Below are 6,424 nucleotides of genomic sequence, written 5' to 3' on the forward strand. Positions count from 1 at the left end.
TGAGATTATTTTAAGGGTTATCAGTTAAACTGTGTGCAGTGTTTTTTTCTGAAAAGCAGGCTTTCCGGTTTCAAAATGGCCACGGGGCATGTAAAGCTTTCAGTCACGCCTCTTTAGTCTTTGATCTCACTTGCCAGCCAGACACACCCTCACAGGAAAACCAACTCCATGGGGCAGCATGCATTTACTGTATGTGATAAAAAAAACTGCGTAAACTGAAAAATGCAAGATTGCATTCTATTGCTGCAGCCTGCTGTCCAAGACCAGCAGGAATTTAACAGCAAAGTGTCCCTAATGCTGTAATACTGTGGCAGCGAGGAGGGCAGCGCTGTGCTGTGCTGCCAACACCCTTCCTGCTGCACCTCTTATTCCTGGGAGGACCTGCTTCCCATTACTGAGCCAGCACTGCTTCGGAGATATGAAGGGCTGCTTTCTGTAGGACTATTGAACATGTACCAGATAAAGGCAGGGGCAGTAAAAAATCTGAACAGAATTGTTAGGAACGCAGTTACCAGACACACCTTTTGAAATACATTGTGACATGTTCAGGTAAACACAAGTCTGTTTGGAGGTGTATTCCGCAAGGCAAGATATCTTAACCTTTGGTTCTGAAGACTGATAAATCCATTAAGTGCCATTGTCCCCATTTTAAGGATGGGCTACTTTATCATTTTTTAACTGGCATCTACCTGTTACTTCAATTCTCTTTTATATGGGTATAACTTACTCTAATTTTGTTAAGCGCAAACGTTAAATCTCTATGAAATGTATCCGATTACATGAACCTGGCTTGTGTTGTGATAGATAGATAGATAGATAGATATAGATTATTTTTTTTAAAGAAATGTGTTTGGTACTTAATGGATTAAAGAAACGTACCAGCAATAACACACAATGTTAAACACAGTGATGAGCCACCTACATGAAAGGACGTTCAGATGAGTATGTCCAGTAATTTAGGGATTGCATGTGCTATCCTTAAGTCAGTATATTAAACTAGCATTCATATATGGAAGCTGCTGGAAACATGTAGAAACTGGGCAATTATTATAAAGCAAGTAAGCATGTGTTTGTGTGCAGCCTAGCCAGATTCCTGAGAGCCTGGGGAGGAGGGGGGGAGGGAGGGTGACTTGAAGTTAGTGCGTCACAACCCTATTGAGGAGAAGCAAGGAGCCAGCAGACTAGCTCATGGTAATATTTTAACTAACCCAGTTTAGAGGCAGGAGATGTCAAACTGTTCTCATGGGCTCTAATGTGACTGTGTGTGAGTCTGCACTTAGCGCTTATACAGCTGGACTGACGCACAAGGTGGCTGAGTGATCTGAGGCAACCACTGGGGTACACACACTACCATCCATAACCAACCTGATGTCTCCACACTGGGGTGTAGTGGCAAACAAGTACTGTACCTGTCCTAAAATCAATAATGGTACATTATAAACAGTTACCCTTCAGTGCATGTTCTGTTTGTTTATTAAATGAAATACAAATATTAACTCATGTTTACTAGCATGTGAAGTAGGATATATACTATATCTCTGTCTCTTTACACGTACACACACACACACACTAGCTCATATGGCAGTTAAATCAGTTATTTGAAACAGAATACATTTACAATTGTTTCTTTCAAAAGAGATCCAAACTTATTTATAATCCAATGTGTTTACAAATGGTAGCCTCTTCCTGGTCAGCTTGTATACAAAATACAAATGCCCTCATTTGAGAGTAACAAGAAAAAGCAGCAATTTTTTTAGTGTATATTAAATAAAGTGCTTTATGTACACCTGTGTTTATGAAAGTCAGTGTTAACAGTAGACACAATGAATTAGGGTCACAGTCCTATCAGCTGTGATCCAGCACAAATAAGAAGGTGAAAACTGAAAGGTTAAACAGTTCTTCATGTCTGAGGCTATAGCTGGATAAAAAGTGGTGGAGCGGTGGCCCACCACAACAAAGGACCAGAGCAACTTCTCTCCATCATTCTAAACTCCCATCCAGAGACAGACACATGACAACACTGGCACGGAATCCAAACAACGCAATGAAATGCATTCCCAGTATTGATCTTACGTGTCATAAAGAAGTTCTGAATTCATATGCAATTGCAGTCCCAGTGCATTGATGTCCAGCTACATGTAACAGGGGTGCTTGTGTGCCCATATTTCATATGCATGTTTCAGAAGACCTGGATTAGTCATTTCCGACTCCAACAAACCTTTTAAGACATTTAAAACACAGCACGCACATTTTGGAATATTAGTGACATCTTGTCATTTTCATATTGCGGCACGTTTCCATACTGCGTATCTCTTGACTGTTTATTAACATGTAACTGAACTGTAATTCATGGTTAATTGCATAGCAATCAAATACTTATTTATGCCGCTGCTTCCTGCAAATCAGTTGTTTCAATTGTACATGTTTAACACTACAAGAATCATTGCTCATGCCCTTCCCATACCCAGCTACAGATACAAATCTGTTATTAAAAGCAGGACGTCTGGCTTGCAATTTATCACTGTGAAATGCTGGAGCTCCAGTCCACTGCAGCAGCACATTCATTCTCTAGGTTTGAAAATGCCAGAGGGGAGTGGGAATGTGACGCAAGTTACTGTAAATCTTCACTCATCATCCTCCTCCCTTTTAGAGAAAAGTAACAGGACTTCCTCGTTTGGGATGACTGAAATGTACCCCCCCTGTGATTCAGTCAACTGATTTTGAACATTGAAACAGGAAGTGAGTCACTTGCAACACCAGAGCCCTCAAAAGTGTAATCATTGATTTACTTTTACATATTTTAGAACGATGGTGTCATTAAGGACGGATGAGGCTGTAAACTGGAGTTGCAGTTCCCAGAATGATGTTATATCTCATTTCAAAATGACTTGACTTGTTGGTTTGGGTTGTGTAATTGTTTGAGGATGTGCTGGACTAGTGTGGGCAGCACAGTGTCTTAAAGGGGCACAACAGCCAAAGTACTTGTTTTTATTTTCTTCTTCTTATTTGCTCTTACTCTGGCCCCTCTCTCTCCCGATCCTTGTTTCTCTCACAATATCCCCCATATTTCATTCTTCTCCTCCAGCACTCCTTTCAATGCAATGAATCATCTCGCCTCCCCCTCTTGACAGATTTCCCTCACCACCAAATCTAAAGTTTCATTCACCCTTGCTCTAAAAACCAGCCTCTTCTGACAACAGTTAATAATACCTTAGCATACTTGTAAAGAGGAAACAATGATCTGCTCAGGGATACTAAGATATTTAGAGCACTAATGTCTCTCCAGTCAAGCACCAGGTGAAATATGTGGTGCAATATATATTGAGGATCACCACTGGCTCCAGGGGGACACATGTGGACACTATGCAAGCTTGCTCATAGAGTTCTGCTGGTGCCTCAAACCTGACCCTGCTATTCGGTCCTGGGCCTGTCACATTACACACACTGTCATTACTCTTGTAAATCCCAGTGAATTGCATGATGCCTTTGTGATTTGTCCACCGGGGACTAGTTTGAATCATGTCACTTGTGGCCTAAACTGGATTAAACTCCAGGCCTCCTGGGGTGAAGGTTTGTGTATTAACCACACCACCCCCTCCCTGTCTTTGCTCCTTCCAGTCAGGAGCCTGGGAAGTCTTGCCATGCTGTGAGCTTAATGACAGTTCTCCAACAGCCCAGAGCTCATTCAGAACATGACAGGGAAAAGTGAAAGGGAATTGTGTGTGAGGAAGAGAGGAGAGGGCGGGTGAGAGGGGGCTGTACCACACTGGATCTGGATGTGTAAAGCCATGCTCCTGACAGAATCTATAACAAAGCAGGCTAATCTGAGAGAGGAGGGGGCAGTGCCACACTGGACCTGGATGTGTAAAGCCATGCTCCTGACAGAATCTATAACAAGGCAGGCTAATCTGAGAGAGGAGGGGGCAGTGCCACACTGGACCTGGATGTGTAAAGCCATGCTCCTGACAGAATCTATAACAAGGCAGGCTAATCTGAGAGAGGAGGGGGCTGTACCACACTGGACCTGGATGTGTAAAGCCATGCTCCTGACAGAATCTATAACAAGGCAGGCTAATCTGAGAGAGGAGAGGGCAGTGCAACACTGGATCTGGCTGTGTAAAGCCATGCTGGGAAACTTCAGGCTAATCTACAGGAATACGTTGTTTTGCTGCATTTTCCCTCCCAGACTGTTAGCATTATCTACCCCAGAGATTCCAGCACCAGGAGGGGCTGCGTTTCACTGTTAGCATTATCTACCCCAGAGATTCCAGCACCAGGAAGGGCTGCATTTCACTGTTAGCATTATCTACCCCAGAGATTCCAGCACCAGGAGGGGCTGCGTTTCACTGTTAGCATTATCTACCCCAGAGCTTCCAGCACCAGGAGGGGCTGCGTTTCACTGTTAGCATTATCTACCCCAGAGCTTCCAGCACCAGGAGGGGCTGCGTTTCACTGTTAGCATTATCTACCCCAGAGCTTCCAGCACCAGGAGGGGCTGCGTTTCACTGTTAGCATTATCTACCCCCGAGCTTCCAGCACCAGGAGGGGCTGCGTTTCACTGTTAGCATTATCTACCCCCGAGCTTCCAGCACCAGGAGGGGCTGCGTTTCACTGTTAGCATTATCTACCCCCGAGCTTCCAGCACCAGGAGGGGCTGCGTTTCACTGTTAGCATTATCTACCCCCGAGCTTCCAGCACCAGGAGGGGCTGCGTTTCACTGAAGTGAATGTATTCCATCAACAAAAAGGCATGTCTCAGACACCATGCAGGCCCAGATAGCACATGTGTTTGATCCCATTGGCACACATTTCTGTGCAAAAGAATCCCATAAATAAAGAGCTGTAGTTGCACAGTGTAATTAGCTCTCTTAGCTGACTGGTTACTATAAAGAGCTCCTGGAACAGCACACAGCGCTTTGCTATGGGAGGCACATCCACTGTGCAGCTCTGTGCTCTCAATCACTCGCACACTGTGAAACAGCTCTCAGTGCCCTATCATATCACTGTGGGACAGCACACAGCGCTGTGCTATGGGAGGCACACCCAGTGTGCAGCTCTGTGCTCTCAATCACTCGCACTCTGTGAAACAGCTCTCAGTGCCCTATCATATCACTGTGGAACAGCACACAGCGCTGTGCTATGGGAGGTACACCCAGTGTGCAGCTCTGTGCTCTCAATCACTCGCACTCTGTGAAACAGCTCTCAGTGCCCTATCATATCACTGTGGAACAGCACACAGCGCTGTGCTATGGGAGGCACACCCAGTGTGCAGCTCTGTGCTCTCAATCACTCGCACTCTGTGAAACAGCTCTCAGTGCCCTATCATATCACTGTGCTGCGTGTAGTGGATCAGTGGATCACCCCCCTTCCCATAGGGGAAGTTGTGGTGTATGTGGCATTGCCCTTTTAAATCTCCCAGCCCCTCTTTCATGAATCTGTATTATTGTGTATAGGTGTGGTGGTCTTTTGAAATTCCACCCCCTCTACACGCATGCTATGTAGTATTCATTTTTGTTCCACAGCTTGCTCCCTGACTCCAGGCCGCAGCTGTTGTTGCCCTTTTAAATCGGAGTCCTCCCTCACAGCTGTTTGAAGTAGTTTGAAACAGACAATACAGTAGCATTTATCATCGCAGACATAAAAGATTCCTATCAGTATCACACAGCCTCCTATCCCTGTACTCTGTTCGCATACTAACACACATGCAGTACTAAGCATATCACTCTTACTATTACTACTGCGATTGCAATAAGAATAATTAATAACAATAATAATTGTAACACTTCCAAGACGAAGAGTGGGCTGCTGCAGCCCTTTCAATCCAAGCCTTGGCTTTCTTCAGGACACAAACGCGCCTCACTGTGGAAAGGCACGTGGGCGAGTTTAGGATTAGGACCCCCACAGTAGAGAAGACCTTTTTGATTGAATTTCTATGATCCTGTAAGAGGCACAAAGACCTCACACGCAGAATAGGGAGCCCCAGACAGAACATTCAATACATGCTAATGTGTTACATTGTGTATGCGGGTTAGTGCATACAGTACATACACGCGTATACTAACAATTCAGATTGTACTCGACAAGGAAAGAATACACGTTTTCAGTACATTGCAAATATACTGGGCACACCAGCCAAATACAGTAGATTCATTTTTTCATAGCTGGAGATATTTAAAAACATATATATATATATATATATATATATATATATATATATATATATATATATATATATATATACTGCCAATGATCTAATAAGCAACACATTCAATTGATTGACACAGTGTATTATATCACAAATAAAAGCAAACACTACGAGTTGCCCTTTTAAATGGCGAGTCCGCATCCCTCCAGTGTAAATGTATCAATTCTGTGACGGATCACGTGATCCTCAGGGGGTGTCAATGTGAGCTAAAGTGAGCCCG

This window comes from Acipenser ruthenus, chromosome 13 (genome assembly GCF_902713425.1).
Source record: "Acipenser ruthenus chromosome 13, fAciRut3.2 maternal haplotype, whole genome shotgun sequence".
Lineage (NCBI taxonomy): Eukaryota > Metazoa > Chordata > Actinopteri > Acipenseriformes > Acipenseridae > Acipenser > Acipenser ruthenus.